This window comes from Stegostoma tigrinum, unplaced genomic scaffold, assembly GCF_030684315.1.
Source record: "Stegostoma tigrinum isolate sSteTig4 unplaced genomic scaffold, sSteTig4.hap1 scaffold_48, whole genome shotgun sequence".
Lineage (NCBI taxonomy): Eukaryota > Metazoa > Chordata > Chondrichthyes > Orectolobiformes > Stegostomatidae > Stegostoma > Stegostoma tigrinum.
This window is the reverse complement of record NW_026728408.1, coordinates 4112893-4132859: the sequence shown is the minus strand read 5'-3', so window position 1 is coordinate 4132859 and position 19967 is coordinate 4112893.

The window sequence follows — 19967 nt, the reverse complement described above, 5'->3', positions numbered from 1 at the left end:
CTGAAACAGAGGGGCTGCAACAGAGGGCGAGAAACAGAGGGGCGGAAACAGAGGGCGAGAAACAGAGGGGCTGAAACAGAGTTCGAGAAACAGAGGGGCTGTAACAGAGGGGCTGAAATAGACGGGCTGAAACAGAGGGTCTGCAACAGAGGGCGAGAAAGAGAGGGGCTGAAAGAGAGGGCGAGAAACAGAGGTGCTGAAACAGAGGGCAAGAAACAGAGGGGCTGGAACTGAGGGGCAGAAACAGAGGGGCTGAAACAGAGGGCGAGAAACAGAGGGCGAGAAACAGAGGGGGTGAAACAGAGGGGCTGAAACAGAGGGGCTGAAACAGAGGGCGAGAAACAGAGGGCGAGAAACAGAGGGCGAGAAACAGAGGGCGAGAAACAGAGGGGCTGAAACAGAGGTGCTGAAACAGAGGGGCTGAAACAGAGGGGCTGAAACAGAGGGGCTGAAACAGAGGGGCTGAAACAGAGGGCGAGAAACAGTGGGCGAGAAACAGAGGGGCTGAAACAGAGGGGCTGAAACAAAGGGGCTGAAACAGAGTGGCTGAAACTGAGGGCGAGAAACAGAGGGCGAGAAACAGAGGGCGAGAAACAGAGGGGCTGAAACAGAGGGGCTGAAACAGAGGTGCTGAAACAGAGGGCGAGAAACAGAGGGCGAGAAACAGAGAGCGAGAAACAGAGGGCAAGAAACAGAGGGCGAGAAACAGAGGGCGAGAAACAGAGGGGCTGAAACAGAGGGGCTGAAACAGAGGGGCTGAAACAGAGTGGCAGAAACAGAGGGGCTGAAACAGAGGGCGAGAAACAGAGGGCGAGAAACAGAGAGCGAGAAACAGAGGGCGAGAAACAGATGGCGAGAAACAGAGGGCGAGAATCAGAGGGGCTGAAACAGAGGGGCTGAAACAGAGGGGCTGAAACAGAGGGGCTGAAACAGAGGGCGAGAAACAGAGGGCGAGAAACAGAGGGGCTGAAACAGAGGGGCTGATACAGAGGGGCTGAAACAGAGGGGCTGAAACAGAGGGCGAGAAACAGAGGGGCTGAAGCAGAGGGGCTGAAACAGAGTGCGAGAAACAGAGGGGCTGAAACAGAGGGCGAGAAACAGAGGGGCTGAAACAGAGGGCGAGAAACAAAGGGCGAGAAACAGAGGTGCTGAAACAGAGGGGCTGAAACAGAGGGGCTGAAACAGAGGGTCTGAAACAGAGGGCGAGAAACAGAGGGGCTGAAACAGAGGGGCTGAAACAGAGGGGCTGAAACAGAGGGCGAGAAACAGAGGGGCTGAAACAGAGGGCGAGAAACAAAGGGCGAGAAACAGAGGTGCTGAAACAGAGGGGCTGAAACAGAGGGCGAGAAACAGAGGGGCTGAAACAGAGGGGCTGAAACAGAGGGCGAGAAACAGAGGGGCTGAAACAGAGGGGCTGAAAGAGATGGCGAGAAACAGAGGGGCTGAAACAGTGGGCGAGAAACAGAGGGGCTGAAACAGAGGGCGAGAAACAGAGAGCGAGGAACAGAGGAGCTGAAACAGAGGGGCTGAAACAGAGGGCGAGAAACAGAGGGCGAGAAACAGAGAGCGAGAAACAGAGGGCGAGAAACAGAGGGCGAGAAACAGAGGGGCTGAAACAGACGGGCTGAAACAGAGGGGCTGAAACAGAGGGCGAGAAACAGAGGGCGAGAAACAGAGGGCGAGAAACAGAGGGCGAGAAACAGAGGGGCTGAAACAGAGGGGCTGAAACAGAGGGGCTGAAACAGAGGGGCTGAAACAGAGGGCGAGAAACAGAGGGGCTGAAACAGAGGGGCTGAAACAAAGGGGCTGAAACAGTGGGGCTGAAACAGAGGGCGAGAAACAGAGGGCGAGAAACAGAGGGCGAGAAACAGAGGGCGAGAAACAGAGGGGCTGAAACAGAGGTGCTGAAACAGAGGGCGAGAAACAGAGGGCGAGAAAGAGAGAGCGAGAAACAGAGGGCGAGAAACAGAGGGGCTGAAACAGAGGGGCTGAAACAGAGGGGCTGAAACAGAGGGGCTGAAACAGAGGGCGAGAAACAGTGGGCGAGAAACAGAGGGCGAGAAACAGAGGAGCTGAAACAGAGTGGCTGAAACAGAGGGGCTGAAACAGAGGGCGAGAAACAGAGGGCGAGAAACAGAGAGCGAGAAACAGAGGGCGAGAAACAGAGGGCGAGAAACAGAGGGGCTGAAAAAGAGGGGCTGAAACAGAGGGGCTGAAACAGAGGGGCTGAAACAGAGGGCGAGAAACAGTGGGCGAGAAACAGAGGGGCTGAAACAGAGGGGCTGAAACAAAGGGGCTGAAACAGAGTGGCTGAAACTGAGGGCGAGAAACAGAGGGCGAGAAACAGAGGGCGAGAAACAGAGGGGCTGAAACAGAGGGGCTGAAACAGAGGTGCTGAAACAGAGGGCGAGAAACAGAGGGCGAGAAACAGAGAGCGAGAAACAGAGGGCAAGAAACAGAGGGGCTGAAACAGTGGGCGAGAAACAGAGGGGCTGAAACAAAGGGCGAGAAACAGAGAGCGAGGAACAGAGGAGCTGAAACAGAGGGGCTGAAACAGAGGGCGAGAAACAGAGGGCGAGAAACAGAGAGCGAGAAACAGAAGGCGAGAAACAGAGGGCGAGGAACAGAGGGGCTGAAACAGAGGGGCTGAAACAGAGGGGCTGAAACAGAGGGCGAGAAACAGAGGGGCTGAAACAGTGGGGCTGAAACAGAGTGGCTGAAACAGAGGGGCTGAAACAGAGGGCGAGAAACAGAGGGGCTGAAACAGAGGGGCTGAAACAAAGGGGCTGAAACAGACGGGCTGAAACAGAGGGCGAGAAACAGAGGGCGAGAAACAGGGCGAGAAACAGAGGGCGAGAAACAGAGGGGCTGAAACAGAGGTGCTGAAACAGAGGGCGAGAAACAGAGGGCGAGAAAGAGAGAGCGAGAAACAGAGGGCGAGAAACAGAGGGGCTGAAACAGAGGGGCTGAAACAGAGGGGCTGAAACAGAGGGGCTGAAACAGAGGGCGAGAAACAGTGGGCGAGAAACAGAGGGCGAGAAACAGAGGAGCTGAAACAGAGTGGCTGAAACAGAGGGGCTGAAACAGAGGGCGAGAAACAGAGGGCGAGAAACAGAGAGCGAGAAACAGAGGGCGAGAAACAGAGGGCGAGAAACAGAGGGGCTGAAAAAGAGGGGCTGAAACAGAGGGGCTGAAACAGAGGGGCTGAAACAGAGGGCGAGAAACAGAGGGGCTGAAACAGAGGGGCTGAAACAGATGGCGAGAAACAGAGGGGCTGAAACAGTGGGCCTGAAACAGAGGGACTGAAACAGAGGGGCTGAAACAGAGGGGCTGAAACAGAGGGGCTCAAACAGAGTGCGAGAAACAGAGGGGCTGAAACAGAGGGGCTGAAACAGAGGGGCTGAAACAGAGGGCGAGAAACAGAGGGCGAGAAACAGAGGGTCTGAAACAGAGGAGCTGAAACAGAGGGGCTGAAACAGAGGGGCTGAAACAGAGGGGCTGCAACAGAGGGCGAGAAACAGAGGGGCGGAAACAGAGGGCGAGAAACAGAGGGGCTGAAACAGAGTTCGAGAAACAGAGGGGCTGTAACAGAGGGGCTGAAATAGACGGGCTGAAACAGAGGGTCTGCAACAGAGGGCGAGAAAGAGAGGGGCTGAAAGAGAGGGCGAGAAACAGAGGTGCTGAAACAGAGGGCAAGAAACAGAGGGGCTGGAACTGAGGGGCAGAAACAGAGGGGCTGAAACAGAGGGCGAGAAACAGAGGACGAGAAACAGAGGGGGTGAAACAGAGGGGCTGAAACAGAGGGGCTGAAACAGAGGGCGAGAAACAGAGGGCGAGAAACAGAGGGCGAGAAACAGAGGGCGAGAAACAGAGGGGCTGAAACAGAGGTGCTGAAACAGAGGGGCTGAAACAGAGGGGCTGAAACAGAGGGGCTGAAACAGAGGGGCTGAAACAGAGGGCGAGAAACAGTGGGCGAGAAACAGAGGGGCTGAAACAGAGGGGCTGAAACAAAGGGGCTGAAACAGAGTGGCTGAAACTGAGGGCGAGAAACAGAGGGCGAGAAACAGAGGGCGAGAAACAGAGGGGCTGAAACAGAGGGGCTGAAACAGAGGTGCTGAAACAGAGGGCGAGAAACAGAGGGCGAGAAACAGAGAGCGAGAAACAGAGGGCAAGAAACAGAGGGCGAGAAACAGAGGGCGAGAAACAGAGGGGCTGAAACAGAGGGGCTGAAACAGAGGGGCTGAAACAGAGTGGCAGAAACAGAGGGGCTGAAACAGAGGGCGAGAAACAGAGGGCGAGAAACAGAGAGCGAGAAACAGAGGGCGAGAAACAGATGGCGAGAAACAGAGGGCGAGAATCAGAGGGGCTGAAACAGAGGGGCTGAAACAGAGGGGCTGAAACAGAGGGGCTGAAACAGAGGGCGAGAAACAGAGGGCGAGAAACAGAGGGGCTGAAACAGAGGGGCTGATACAGAGGGGCTGAAACAGAGGGGCTGAAACAGAGGGCGAGAAACAGAGGGGCTGAAGCAGAGGGGCTGAAACAGAGTGCGAGAAACAGAGGGGCTGAAACAGAGGGCGAGAAACAGAGGGGCTGAAACAGAGGGCGAGAAACAAAGGGCGAGAAACAGAGGTGCTGAAACAGAGGGGCTGAAACAGAGGGGCTGAAACAGAGGGTCTGAAACAGAGGGCGAGAAACAGAGGGGCTGAAACAGAGGGGCTGAAACAGAGGGGCTGAAACAGAGGGCGAGAAACAGAGGGGCTGAAACAGAGGGCGAGAAACAAAGGGCGAGAAACAGAGGTGCTGAAACAGAGGGGCTGAAACAGAGGGCGAGAAACAGAGGGGCTGAAACAGAGGGGCTGAAACAGAGGGCGAGAAACAGAGGGGCTGAAACAGAGGGGCTGAAAGAGATGGCGAGAAACAGAGGGGCTGAAACAGTGGGCGAGAAACAGAGGGGCTGAAACAGAGGGCGAGAAACAGAGAGCGAGGAACAGAGGAGCTGAAACAGAGGGGCTGAAACAGAGGGCGAGAAACAGAGGGCGAGAAACAGAGAGCGAGAAACAGAGGGCGAGAAACAGAGGGCGAGAAACAGAGGGGCTGAAACAGAGGGGCTGAAACAGAGGGGCTGAAACAGAGGGCGAGAAACAGAGGGCGAGAAACAGAGGGCGAGAAACAGAGGGCGAGAAACAGAGGGGCTGAAACAGAGGGGCTGAAACAGAGGGGCTGAAACAGAGGGGCTGAAACAGAGGGCGAGAAACAGAGGGGCTGAAACAGAGGGGCTGAAACAAAGGGGCTGAAACAGTGGGGCTGAAACAGAGGGCGAGAAACAGAGGGCGAGAAACAGAGGGCGAGAAACAGAGGGCGAGAAACAGAGGGGCTGAAACAGAGGTGCTGAAACAGAGGGCGAGAAACAGAGGGCGAGAAAGAGAGAGCGAGAAACAGAGGGCGAGAAACAGAGGGGCTGAAACAGAGGGGCTGAAACAGAGGGGCTGAAACAGAGGGGCTGAAACAGAGGGCGAGAAACAGTGGGCGAGAAACAGAGGGCGAGAAACAGAGGAGCTGAAACAGAGTGGCTGAAACAGAGGGGCTGAAACAGAGGGCGAGAAACAGAGGGCGAGAAACAGAGAGCGAGAAACAGAGGGCGAGAAACAGAGGGCGAGAAACAGAGGGGCTGAAAAAGAGGGGCTGAAACAGAGGGGCTGAAACAGAGGGGCTGAAACAGAGGGCGAGAAACAGTGGGCGAGAAACAGAGGGGCTGAAACAGAGGGGCTGAAACAAAGGGGCTGAAACAGAGTGGCTGAAACTGAGGGCGAGAAACAGAGGGCGAGAAACAGAGGGCGAGAAACAGAGGGGCTGAAACAGAGGGGCTGAAACAGAGGTGCTGAAACAGAGGGCGAGAAACAGAGGGCGAGAAACAGAGAGCGAGAAACAGAGGGCAAGAAACAGAGGGCGAGAAACAGAGGGCGAGAAACAGAGGGGCTGAAACAGAGGGGCTGAAACAGAGGGGCTGAAACAGAGTGGCAGAAACAGAGGGGCTGAAACAGAGGGCGAGAAACAGAGGGCGAGAAACAGAGAGCGAGAAACAGAGGGCGAGAAACAGATGGCGAGAAACAGAGGGCGAGAATCAGAGGGGCTGAAACAGAGGGGCTGAAACAGAGGGGGTGAAACAGAGGGGCTGAAACAGAGGGCGAGAAACAGAGGGCGAGAAACAGAGGGGCTGAAACAGAGGGGCTGATACAGAGGGGCTGAAACAGAGGGGCTGAAACAGAGGGCGAGAAACAGAGGGGCTGAAACAGAGGGGCTGAAACAGAGTGCGAGAAACAGAGGGGCTGAAACAGAGGGCGAGAAACAGAGGGGCTGAAACAGAGGGCGAGAAACAAAGGGCGAGAAACAGAGGTGCTGAAACAGAGGGGCTGAAACAGAGGGGCTGAAACAGAGGGTCTGAAACAGAGGGCGAGAAACAGAGGGGCTGAAACAGAGGGGCTGAAACAGAGGGGCTGAAACAGAGGGCGAGAAACAGAGGGGCTGAAACAGAGGGCGAGAAACAAAGGGCGAGAAACAGAGGTGCTGAAACAGAGGGGCTGAAACAGAGGGCGAGAAACAGAGGGGCTGAAACAGAGGGGCTGAAACAGAGGGCGAGAAACAGAGGGGCTGAAACAGAGGGGCTGAAAGAGATGGCGAGAAACAGAGGGGCTGAAACAGTGGGCGAGAAACAGAGGGGCTGAAACAGAGGGCGAGAAACAGAGAGCGAGGAACAGAGGAGCTGAAACAGAGGGGCTGAAACAGAGGGCGAGAAACAGAGGGCGAGAAACAGAGAGCGAGAAACAGAGGGCGAGAAACAGAGGGCGAGAAACAGAGGGGCTGAAACAGAGGGGCTGAAACAGAGGGGCTGAAACAGAGGGCGAGAAACAGAGGGCGAGAAACAGAGGGCGAGAAACAGAGGGCGAGAAACAGAGGGGCTGAAACAGAGGGGCTGAAACAGAGGGGCTGAAACAGAGGGGCTGAAACAGAGGGTGAGAAACAGAGGGGCTGAAACAGAGGGGCTGAAACAAAGGGGCTGAAACAGTGGGGCTGAAACAGAGGGCGAGAAACAGAGGGCGAGAAACAGAGGGCGAGAAACAGAGGGCGAGAAACAGAGGGGCTGAAACAGAGGTGCTGAAACAGAGGGCGAGAAACAGAGGGCGAGAAAGAGAGAGCGAGAAACAGAGGGCGAGAAACAGAGGGGCTGAAACAGAGGGGCTGAAACAGAGGGGCTGAAACAGAGGGGCTGAAACAGAGGGCGAGAAACAGTGGGCGAGAAACAGAGGGCGAGAAACAGAGGAGCTGAAACAGAGTGGCTGAAACAGAGGGGCTGAAACAGAGGGCGAGAAACAGAGGGCGAGAAACAGAGAGCGAGAAACAGAGGGCGAGAAACAGAGGGCGAGAAACAGAGGGGCTGAAAAAGAGGGGCTGAAACAGAGGGGCTGAAACAGAGGGGCTGAAACAGAGGGCGAGAAACAGAGGGGCTGAAACCGAGGGGCTGAAACAGATGGCGAGAAACAGAGGGGCTGAAACAGTGGGCCTGAAACAGAGGGGCTGAAACAGAGGGGCTGAAACAGAGGGGCTGAAACAGAGGGGCTCAAACAGAGGGCGAGAAACAGAGGGGCTGAAACAGAAGGGCTGAAACAGAGGGGCTGAAACAGAGGGCGAGAAACAGAGGGCGAGAAACAGAGGGTCTGAAACAGAGGATCTGAAACAGAGGGGTTGAAACAGAGGGGCTGAAACAGAGGGGCTGCAACAGAGGGCGAGAAACAGAGGGGCGGAAACAGAGGGCGAGAAACAGAGGGGCTGAAACAGAGGGCGAGAAACAGAGGGGCTGTAACAGAGGGGCTGAAATAGACGGGCTGAAACAGAGGGTCTGCAACAGAGGGCGAGAAAGAGAGGGGCTGAAAGAGAGGGCGAGAAACAGTGGTGCTGAAACAGAGGGCAAGAAACAGAGGGTCTGGAACTGAGGGGCAGAAACAGAGTGGCTGAAACAGAGGGCGAGAAACAGAGGGCGAGAAACAGAGGGCGAGAAACAGAGGGCGAGAAACAGAGGGGCTGAAACAGAGGTGCTGAAACAGAGGGGCTGAAACAGAGGGGCTGAAACAGAGGGGCTGAAACAGAGGGGCTGAAACAGTGGGCGAGAAACAGTGGTCGAGAAACAGAGGGGCTGAAACAGAGGGGCTGAAACAAAGGGGCTGAAACAGAGTGGCTGAAACTGAGGGCGAGAAACAGAGGGCGAGAAACAGAGGGGCTGAAACAGAGGGGCTGAAACAGAGGTGCTGAAACAGAGGGGCTGAAACAGAGGGGCTGAAACAGAGGGGCTGAAACAGAGGGCAGGAAACAGAGGGCGAGAAACAGTGGGCGAGAAACAGAGGGCGAGAAACAGAGGGGCTGAAACAGAGGGGCTGAAACAGAGGGGCTGAAACAGAGGGCGAGAAACAGAGGGCGAGAAACAGAGAGCGAGAAACAGAGGGCGAGAAACAGAGGGCGAGAAACAGAGGGCGAGAAACAGAGGGGCTGAAACAGAGGGGCTGAAACAGAGGGGATGAAACAGAGGGGCTGAAACAGAGGGGCTGAAACAGAGGGGCTGAAACAGAGGGCGAGAAACAGAGGGCTAGAAACAAAGAGCGAGAAACAGAGGGAGAGAAACAGAGGGCGAGAAACAGAGGGCGAGAAACAGAGGGGCTGAAACAGAGGGGCTGAAACAGAGGGCGAGAAACAGAGGGGTTGAAACAGAGGGGCTGAAACAGAGGGGCTGAAACAGAGGGGCGGACACAGAGGGGCTGAAACAGAGGGACTGAAACAGAGGGGCTGAAACAGAGGGCGAGAAACAGATGGGCTGAAACAGAGGGCGAGAAACAAAGGGCGAGAAACAGAGGTGCTGAAACAGAGGGGCTGAAACAGAGGGCGAGAAACAGAGGGGCTGAAACAGAGGGGCTGAAACAGAGGGCGAGAAACAGAGGGGCTGAAACAGAGGGGCTGAAAGAGATGGCGAGAAACAGAGGGGCTGAAACAGTGGGCGAGAAACAGAGGGGCTGAAACAGAGGGCGAGAAACAGAGAGCGAGGAACAGAGGAGCTGAAACAGAGGGGCTGAAACAGAGGGCGAGAAACAGAGGGCGAGAAACAGAGAGCGAGAAACAGAGGGCGAGAAACAGAGGGCGAGAAACAGAGGGGCTGAAACAGAGGGGCTGATACAGAGGGGCTGAAACAGAGGGGCTGAAACAGAGGGCGAGAAACAGAGGGGCTGAAACAGAGGGGCTGAAACAGAGTGCGAGAAACAGAGGGTCTGAAACAGAGGTCGAGAAACAGAGGGGCTGAAACAGAGGGCGAGAAACAAAGGGCGAGAAAGAGAGGTGCTGAAACAGAGGGGCTGAAACAGAGGGGCTGAAACAGAGGGGCTGAAACAGAGGGTCTGAAACAGAGGGGCTGAAACAGAGGGAATGAAACAGAGGGCGAGAAACAGAGGGGCTGAAACAGAGGGGCTGAAACAGAGGGGCTGAAACAGAGGGGCTGAATCAGAGGAGCTGAAACAGAGGGCGAGAAACAGTGGGCGAGAAACAGAGGGCGAGAAACAGAGGGGCTGAAACAGAGGGGCTGAAACAGAGGGGCTGAAACAGAGGGCGAGAAACAGAGGGCGAGAAACAGAGAGCGAGAAACAGAGGGCGAGAAACAGAGGGCGAGAAACAGAGGGCGAGAAACAGAGGGGCTGAAACAGAGGGGCTGAAACAGAGGGGATGAAACAGAGGGGCTGAAACAGAGGGGCTGAAACAGAGGGGCTGAAACAGAGGGCGAGAAACAGAGGGCTAGAAACAAAGAGCGAGAAACAGAGGGAGAGAAACAGAGGGCGAGAAACAGAGGGCGAGAAACAGAGGGGCTGAAACAGAGGGGCTGAAACAGAGGGCGAGAAACAGAGGGGTTGAAACAGAGGGGCTGAAACAGAGGGGCTGAAACAGAGGGGCGGACACAGAGGGGCTGAAACAGAGGGGCTGAAACAGAGGGGCTGAAACAGAGGGCGAGAAACAGAGGGGCTGAAACAGAGGGCGAGAAACAAAGGGCGAGAAACAGAGGTGCTGAAACAGAGGGGCTGAAACAGAGGGCGAGAAACAGAGGGGCTGAAACAGAGGGGCTGAAACAGAGGGCGAGAAACAGAGGGGCTGAAACAGAGGGGCTGAAAGAGATGGCGAGAAACAGAGGGGCTGAAACAGTGGGCGAGAAACAGAGGGGCTGAAACAGAGGGCGAGAAACAGAGAGCGAGGAACAGAGGAGCTGAAACAGAGGGGCTGAAACAGAGGGCGAGAAACAGAGGGCGAGAAACAGAGAGCGAGAAACAGAACGCGAGAAACAGAGGGCGAGGAACAGAGGGGCTGAAACAGAGGGGCTGAAACAGAGGGGCTGAAACAGAGGGCGAGAAACAGAGGGCGAGAAACAGAGGGCGAGAAACAGAGGGGCTGAAACAGAGGGGCTGAAACAGAGTGGCTGAAACAGAGGGGCTGAAACAGAGGGCGAGAAACAGAGGGCGAGAAACAGAGGGCGAGAAAGAGAGAGCGAGAAACAGAGGGCGAGAAACAGAGGGGCTGAAAAAGAGGGGCTGAAACAGAGGGGCTGAAACAGTGGGCGAGAAACAGAGGGCGAGAAACAGAGGGCGAGAAACAGAGGGCGAGAAACAGAGAGCGAGAAACAGAGGGCGAGAAACAGAGGGCGAGAAACAGAGGGGCTGAAAAAGAGGGGCTGAAACAGAGGGGCTGAAACAGAGGGGCTGAAACAGAGGGAGAGAAACAGAGGGGCTGAAACAGAGGGGATGAAACAGATGGCGAGAAACAGAGGGGCTGAAACAGTGGGCCTGAAACAGAGGGACTGAAACAGAGGGGCTGAAACAGAGGGGCTGTAACAGAGGGGCTCAAACAGAGGGCGAGAAACAGAGGGTCTGAAACAGAGGTCGAGAAACAGAGGGGCTGAAACAGAGGGCGAGAAACAAAGGGCGAGAAAGAGAGGTGCTGAAACAGAGGGGCTGAAACAGAGGGGCTGAAACAGAGGGGCTGAAACAGAGGGTCTGAAACAGAGGGGCTGAAACAGAGGGGATGAAACAGAGGGCGAGAAACAGAGGGGCTGAAACAGAGGGGCTGAAACAGAGGGGCTGAAACAGAGGGGCTGAATCAGAGGAGCTGAAACAGAGGGCGAGAAACAGTGGGCGAGAAACAGAGGGCGAGAAACAGAGGGGCTGAAACAGAGGGGCTGAAACAGAGGGGCTGAAACAGAGGGCGAGAAACAGAGGGCGAGAAACAGAGAGCGAGAAACAGAGGGCGAGAAACAGAGGGCGAGAAACAGAGGGCGAGAAACAGAGGGGCTGAAACAGAGGGGCTGAAACAGAGGGGATGAAACAGAGGGGCTGAAACAGAGGGGCTGAAACAGAGGGGCTGAAACAGAGGGCGAGAAACAGAGGGCTAGAAACAAAGAGCGAGAAACAGAGGGAGAGAAACAGAGGGCGAGAAACAGAGGGCGAGAAACAGAGGGGCTGAAACAGAGGGGCTGAAACAGAGGGCGAGAAACAGAGGGGTTGAAACAGAGGGGCTGAAACAGAGGGGCTGAAACAGAGGGGCGGACACAGAGGGGCTGAAACAGAGGGACTGAAACAGAGGGGCTGAAACAGAGGGCGAGAAACAGAGGGGCTGAAACAGTGGGCGAGAAACAAAGGGCGAGAAACAGAGGTGCTGAAACAGAGGGGCTGAAACAGAGGGCGAGAAACAGAGGGGCTGAAACAGAGGGGCTGAAACAGAGGGCGAGAAACAGAGGGGCTGAAACAGAGGGGCTGAAAGAGATGGCGAGAAACAGAGGGGCTGAAACAGTGGGCGAGAAACAGAGGGGCTGAAACAAAGGGCGAGAAACAGAGAGCGAGGAACAGAGGAGCTGAAACAGAGGGGCTGAAACAGAGGGCGAGAAACAGAGGGCGAGAAACAGAGAGCGAGAAACAGAATGCGAGAAACAGAGGGCGAGGAACAGAGGGGCTGAAACAGAGGGGCTGAAACAGAGGGGCTGAAACAGAGGGCGAGAAACAGAGGGGCTGAAACAGAGGGGCTGAAACAGAGTGGCTGAAACAGAGGGGCTAAAACAGAGGGCGAGAAACAGAGGGCCTGAAACAGAGGGGCTGAAACAAAGGGGCTGAAACAGACGGGCTGAAACAGAGGGCGAGAAACAGAGGGCGAGAAACAGAGGGCGAGAAACAGAGGGCGAGAAACAGAGTGGCTGAAACAGAGGTGCTGAAACAGAGGGCGAGAAACAGAGGGCGAGAAAGAGAGAGCGAGAAACAGAGGGCGAGAAACAGAGGGGCTGAAACAGAGGGGCTGAAACAGAGGGGCTGAAACAGAGGGGCTGAAACAGAGGGCGAGAAACAGTGGGCGAGAAACAGAGGTGCTGAAACAGAGGGGCTGAAACAGAGGGCGAGAAACAGAGGGGCTGAAACAGAGGGGCTGAAACAGAGGGCGAGAAACAGAGGGGCTGAAACAGAGGGGCTGAAAGAGATGGCGAGAAACAGAGGGGCTGAAACAGTGGGCGAGAAACAGAGGGGCTGAAACAAAGGGCGAGAAACAGAGAGCGAGGAACAGAGGAGCTGAAACAGAGGGGCTGAAACAGAGGGCGAGAAACAGAGGGCGAGAAACAGAGAGCGAGAAACAGAAGGCGAGAAACAGAGGGCGAGGAACAGAGGGGCTGAAACAGAGGGGCTGAAACAGAGGGGCTGAAACAGAGGGCGAGAAACAGAGGGGCTGAAACAGAGGGGCTGAAACAGAGTGGCTGAAACAGAGGGGCTGAAACAGAGGGCGAGAAACAGAGGGGCTGAAACAGAGGGGCTGAAACAAAGGGGCTGAAACAGACGGGCTGAAACAGAGGGCGAGAAACAGAGGGCGAGAAACAGAGGGCGAGAAACAGAGGGCGAGAAACAGAGGGGCTGAAACAGAGGTGCTGAAACAGAGGGCGAGAAACAGAGGGCGAGAAAGAGAGAGCGAGAAACAGAGGGCGAGAAACAGAGGGGCTGAAACAGAGGGGCTGAAACAGAGGGGCTGAAACAGAGGGGCTGAAACAGAGGGCGAGAAACAGTGGGCGAGAAACAGAGGGCGAGAAACAGAGGAGCTGAAACAGAGTGGCTGAAACAGAGGGGCTGAAACAGAGGGCGAGAAACAGAGGGCGAGAAACAGAGAGCGAGAAACAGAGGGCGAGAAACAGAGGGCGAGAAACAGAGGGGCTGAAAAAGAGGGGCTGAAACAGAGGGGCTGAAACAGAGGGGCTGAAACAGAGGGCGAGAAACAGAGGGGCTGAAACAGAGGGGCTGAAACAGATGGCGAGAAACAGAGGGGCTGAAACAGTGGGCCTGAAACAGAGGGACTGAAACAGAGGGGCTGAAACAGAGGGGCTGAAACAGAGGGGCTCAAACAGAGTGCGAGAAACAGAGGGGCTGAAACAGAGGGGCTGAAACAGAGGGGCTGAAACAGAGGGCGAGAAACAGAGGGCGAGAAACAGAGGGTCTGAAACAGAGGAGCTGAAACAGAGGGGCTGAAACAGAGGGGCTGAAACAGAGGGGCTGCAACAGAGGGCGAGAAACAGAGGGGCGGAAACAGAGGGCGAGAAACAGAGGGGCTGAAACAGAGTTCGAGAAACAGAGGGGCTGTAACAGAGGGGCTGAAATAGACGGGCTGAAACAGAGGGTCTGCAACAGAGGGCGAGAAAGAGAGGGGCTGAAAGAGAGGGCGAGAAACAGAGGTGCTGAAACAGAGGGCAAGAAACAGAGGGGCTGGAACTGAGGGGCAGAAACAGAGGGGCTGAAACAGAGGGCGAGAAACAGAGGGCGAGAAACAGAGGGGGTGAAACAGAGGGGCTGAAACAGAGGGGCTGAAACAGAGGGCGAGAAACAGAGGGCGAGAAACAGAGGGCGAGAAACAGAGGGCGAGAAACAGAGGGGCTGAAACAGAGGTGCTGAAACAGAGGGGCTGAAACAGAGGGGCTGAAACAGAGGGGCTGAAACAGAGGGGCTGAAACAGAGGGCGAGAAACAGTGGGCGAGAAACAGAGGGGCTGAAACAGAGGGGCTGAAACAAAGGGGCTGAAACAGAGTGGCTGAAACTGAGGGCGAGAAACAGAGGGCGAGAAACAGAGGGCGAGAAACAGAGGGGCTGAAACAGAGGGGCTGAAACAGAGGTGCTGAAACAGAGGGCGAGAAACAGAGGGCGAGAAACAGAGAGCGAGAAACAGAGGGCAAGAAACAGAGGGCGAGAAACAGAGGGCGAGAAACAGAGGGGCTGAAACAGAGGGGCTGAAACAGAGGGGCTGAAACAGAGGGGCTGAAACAGAGGGTCTGAAACAGAGGGGCTGAAACAGAGGGGATGAAACAGAGGGCGAGAAACAGAGGGGCTGAAACAGAGGGGCTGAAACAGAGGGGCTGAAACAGAGGGGCTGAATCAGAGGAGCTGAAACAGAGGGCGAGAAACAGTGGGCGAGAAACAGAGGGCGAGAAACAGAGGGGCTGAAACAGAGGGGCTGAAACAGAGGGGCTGAAACAGAGGGCGAGAAACAGAGGGCGAGAAACAGAGAGCGAGAAACAGAGGGCGAGAAACAGAGGGCGAGAAACAGAGGGCGAGAAACAGAGGGGCTGAAACAGAGGGGCTGAAACAGAGGGGATGAAACAGAGGGGCTGAAACAGAGGGGCTGAAACAGAGGGGCTGAAACAGAGGGCGAGAAACAGAGGGCTAGAAACAAAGAGCGAGAAACAGAGGGAGAGAAACAGAGGGCGAGAAACAGAGGGCGAGAAACAGAGGGGCTGAAACAGAGGGGCTGAAACAGAGGGCGAGAAACAGAGGGGTTGAAACAGAGGGGCTGAAACAGAGGGGCTGAAACAGAGGGGCGGACACAGAGGGGCTGAAACAGAGGGACTGAAACAGAGGGGCTGAAACAGAGGGCGAGAAACAGAGGGGCTGAAACAGTGGGCGAGAAACAAAGGGCGAGAAACAGAGGTGCTGAAACAGAGGGGCTGAAACAGAGGGCGAGAAACAGAGGGGCTGAAACAGAGGGGCTGAAACAGAGGGCGAGAAACAGAGGGGCTGAAACAGAGGGGCTGAAAGAGATGGCGAGAAACAGAGGGGCTGAAACAGTGGGCGAGAAACAGAGGGGCTGAAACAAAGGGCGAGAAACAGAGAGCGAGGAACAGAGGAGCTGAAACAGAGGGGCTGAAACAGAGGGCGAGAAACAGAGGGCGAGAAACAGAGAGCGAGAAACAGAAGGCGAGAAACAGAGGGCGAGGAACAGAGGGGCTGAAACAGAGGGGCTGAAACAGAGGGGCTGAAACAGAGGGCGAGAAACAGAGGGGCTGAAACAGAGGGGCTGAAACAGAGTGGCTGAAACAGAGGGGCTAAAACAGAGGGCGAGAAACAGAGGGGCTGAAACAGAGGGGCTGAAACAAAGGGGCTGAAACAGACGGGCTGAAACAGAGGGCGAGAAACAGAGGGCGAGAAACAGAGGGCGAGAAACAGAGGGCGAGAAACAGAGTGGCTGAAACAGAGGTGCTGAAACAGAGGGCGAGAAACAGAGGGCGAGAAAGAGAGAGCGAGAAACAGAGGGCGAGAAACAGAGGGGCTGAAACAGAAGGGCTGAAACAGAGGGGCTGAAACAGAGGGGCTGAAACAGAGGGCGAGAAACAGTGGGCGAGAAACAGAGGTGCTGAAACAGAGGGGCTGAAACAGAGGGCGAGAAACAGAGGGGCTGAAACAGAGGGGCTGAAACAGAGGGCGAGAAACAGAGGGGCTGAAACAGAGGGGCTGAAAGAGATGGCGAGAAACAGAGGGGCTGAAACAGTGGGCGAGAAACAGAGGGGCTGAAACAAAGGGCGAGAAACAGAGAGCGAGGAACAGAGGAGCTGAAACAGAGGGGCTGAAACAGAGGGCGAGAAACAGAGGGCGAGAAACAGAGAGCGAGAAACAGAAGGCGAGAAACAGAGGGCGAGGAACAGAGGGGCTGAAACAGAGGGGCTGAAACAGAGGGGCTGAAACAGAGGGCGAGAAACAGAGGGGCTGAAACAGAGGGGCTGAAACAGAGTGGCTGAAACAGAGGGGCTGAAACAGAGGGCGAGAAACAGAGGGGCTGAAACAGAGGGGCTGAAACAAAGGGGCTGAAACAGACGGGCTGAAACAGAGGGCGAGAAACAGAGGGCGAGAAACAGGGCGAGAAACAGAGGGCGAGAAACAGAGGGGCTGAAACAGAGGTGCTGAAACAGAGGGCGAGAAACAGAGGGCGAGAAAGAGAGAGCGAGAAACAGAGGGCGAGAAACAGAGGGGCTGAAACAGAGGGGCTGAAACAGAGGGGCTGAAACAGAGGGGCTGAAACAGAGGGCGAGAAACAGTGGGCGAGAAACAGAGGGCGAGAAACAGAGGAGCTGAAACAGAGTGGCTGAAACAGAGGGGCTGAAACAGAGGGCGAGAAACAGAGGGCGAGAAACAGAGAGCGAGAAACAGAGGGCGAGAAACAGAGGGCGAGAAACAGAGGGGCTGAAAAAGAGGGGCTGAAACAGAGGGGCTGAAACAGAGGGGCTGAAACAGAGGGCGAGAAACAGAGGGGCTGAAACAGAGGGGCTGAAACAGATGGCGAGAAACAGAGGGGCTGAAACAGTGGGCCTGAAACAGAGGGACTGAAACAGAGGGGCTGAAACAGAGGGGCTGAAACAGAGGGGCTCAAACAGAGTGCGAGAAACAGAGGGGCTGAAACAGAGGGGCTGAAACAGAGGGGCTGAAACAGAGGGCGAGAAACAGAGGGCGAGAAACAGAGGGTCTGAAACAGAGGAGCTGAAACAGAGGGGCTGAAACAGAGGGGCTGAAACAGAGGGGCTGCAACAGAGGGCGAGAAACAGAGGGGCGGAAACAGAGGGCGAGAAACAGAGGGGCTGAAACAGAGTTCGAGAAACAGAGGGGCTGTAACAGAGGGGCTGAAATAGACGGGCTGAAACAGAGGGTCTGCAACAGAGGGCGAGAAAGAGAGGGGCTGAAAGAGAGGGCGAGAAACAGAGGTGCTGAAACAGAGGGCAAGAAACAGAGGGGCTGGAACTGAGGGGCAGAAACAGAGGGGCTGAAACAGAGGGCGAGAAACAGAGGGCGAGAAACAGAGGGGGTGAAACAGAGGGGCTGAAACAGAGGGGCTGAAACAGAGGGCGAGAAACAGAGGGCGAGAAACAGAGGGCGAGAAACAGAGGGCGAGAAACAGAGGGGCTGAAACAGAGGTGCTGAAACAGAGGGGCTGAAACAGAGGGGCTGAAACAGAGGGGCTGAAACAGAGGGGCTGAAACAGAGGGCGAGAAACAGTGGGCGAGAAACAGAGGGGCTGAAACAGAGGGGCTGAAACAAAGGGGCTGAAACAGAGTGGCTGAAACTGAGGGCGAGAAACAGAGGGCGAGAAACAGAGGGCGAGAAACAGAGGGGCTGAAACAGAGGGGCTGAAACAGAGGTGCTGAAACAGAGGGCGAGAAACAGAGGGCGAGAAACAGAGAGCGAGAAACAGAGGGCAAGAAACAGAGGGCGAGAAACAGAGGGCGAGAAACAGAGGGGCTGAAACAGAGGGGCTGAAACAGAGGGGCTGAAACAGAGTGGCAGAAACAGAGGGGCTGAAACAGAGGGCGAGAAACAGAGGGCGAGAAACAGAGAGCGAGAAACAGAGGGCGAGAAACAGATGGCGAGAAACAGAGGGCGAGAATCAGAGGGGCTGAAACAGAGGGGCTGAAACAGAGGGGCTGAAACAGAGGGGCTGAAACAGAGGGCGAGAAACAGAGGGCGAGAAACAGAGGGGCTGAAACAGAGGGGCTGATACAGAGGGGCTGAAACAGAGGGGCTGAAACAGAGGGCGAGAAACAGAGGGGCTGAAGCAGAGGGGCTGAAACAGAGTGCGAGAAACAGAGGGGCTGAAACAGAGGGCGAGAAACAGAGGGGCTGAAACAGAGGGCGAGAAACAAAGGGCGAGAAACAGAGGTGCTGAAACAGAGGGGCTGAAACAGAGGGGCTGAAACAGAGGGTCTGAAACAGAGGGCGAGAAACAGAGGGGCTGAAACAGAGGGGCTGAAACAGAGGGGCTGAAACAGAGGGCGAGAAACAGAGGGGCTGAAACAGAGGGCGAGAAACAAAGGGCGAGAAACAGAGGTGCTGAAACAGAGGGGCTGAAACAGAGGGCGAGAAACAGAGGGGCTGAAACAGAGGGGCTGAAACAGAGGGCGAGAAACAGAGGGGCTGAAACAGAGGGGCTGAAAGAGATGGCGAGAAACAGAGGGGCTGAAACAGTGGGCGAGAAACAGAGGGGCTGAAACAGAGGGCGAGAAACAGAGAGCGAGGAACAGAGGAGCTGAAACAGAGGGGCTGAAACAGAGGGCGAGAAACAGAGGGCGAGAAACAGAGAGCGAGAAACAGAGGGCGAGAAACAGAGGGCGAGAAACAGAGGGGCTGAAACAGAGGGGCTGAAACAGAGGGGCTGAAACAGAGGGCGAGAAACAGAGGGCGAGAAACAGAGGGCGAGAAACAGAGGGCGAGAAACAGAGGGGCTGAAACAGAGGGGCTGAAACAGAGGGGCTGAAACAGAGGGGCTGAAACAGAGGGCGAGAAACAGAGGGGCTGAAACAGAGGGGCTGAAACAAAGGGGCTGAAACAGTGGGGCTGAAACAGAGGGCGAGAAACAGAGGGCGAGAAACAGAGGGCGAGAAACAGAGGGCGAGAAACAGAGGGGCTGAAACAGAGGTGCTGAAACAGAGGGCGAGAAACAGAGGGCGAGAAAGAGAGAGCGAGAAACAGAGGGCGAGAAACAGAGGGGCTGAAACAGAGGGGCTGAAACAGAGGGGCTGAAACAGAGGGGCTGAAACAGAGGGCGAGAAACAGTGGGCGAGAAACAGAGGGCGAGAAACAGAGGAGCTGAAACAGAGTGGCTGAAACAGAGGGGCTGAAACAGAGGGCGAGAAACAGAGGGCGAGAAACAGAGAGCGAGAAACAGAGGGCGAGAAACAGAGGGCGAGAAACAGAGGGGCTGAAAAAGAGGGGCTGAAACAGAGGGGCTGAAACAGAGGGGCTGAAACAGAGGGCGAGAAACAGTGGGCGAGAAACAGAGGGGCTGAAACAGAGGGGCTGAAACAAAGGGGCTGAAACAGAGTGGCTGAAACTGAGGGCGAGAAACAGAGGGCGAGAAACAGAGGGCGAGAAACAGAGGGGCTGAAACAGAGGGGCTGAAACAGAGGTGCTGAAACAGAGGGCGAGAAACAGAGGGCGAGAAACAGAGAGCGAGAAACAGAGGGCAAGAAACAGAGGGCGAGAAACAGAGGGCGAGAAACAGAGGGGCTGAAACAGAGGGGCTGAAACAGAGGGGCTGAAACAGAGTGGCAGAAACAGAGGGGCTGAAACAGAGGGCGAGAAACAGAGGGCGAGAAACAGAGAGCGAGAAACAGAGGGCGAGAAACAGATGGCGAGAAACAGAGGGCGAGAATCAGAGGGGCTGAAACAGAGGGGCTGAAACAGAGGGGGTGAAACAGAGGGGCTGAAACAGAGGGCGAGAAACAGAGGGCGAGAAACAGAGGGGCTGAAACAGAGGGGCTGATACAGAGGGGCTGAAACAGAGGGGCTGAAACAGAGGGCGAGAAACAGAGGGGCTGAAACAGAGGGGCTGAAACAGAGTGCGAGAAACAGAGGGGCTGAAACAGAGGGCGAGAAACAGAGGGGCTGAAACAGAGGGCGAGAAACAAAGGGCGAGAAACAGAGGTGCTGAAACAGAGGGGCTGAAACAGAGGGGCTGAAACAGAGGGTCTGAAACAGAGGGCGAGAAACAGAGGGGCTGAAACAGAGGGGCTGAAACAGAGGGGCTGAAACAGAGGGCGAGAAACAGAGGGGCTGAAACAGAGGGCGAGAAACAAAGGGCGAGAAACAGAGGTGCTGAAACAGAGGGGCTGAAAC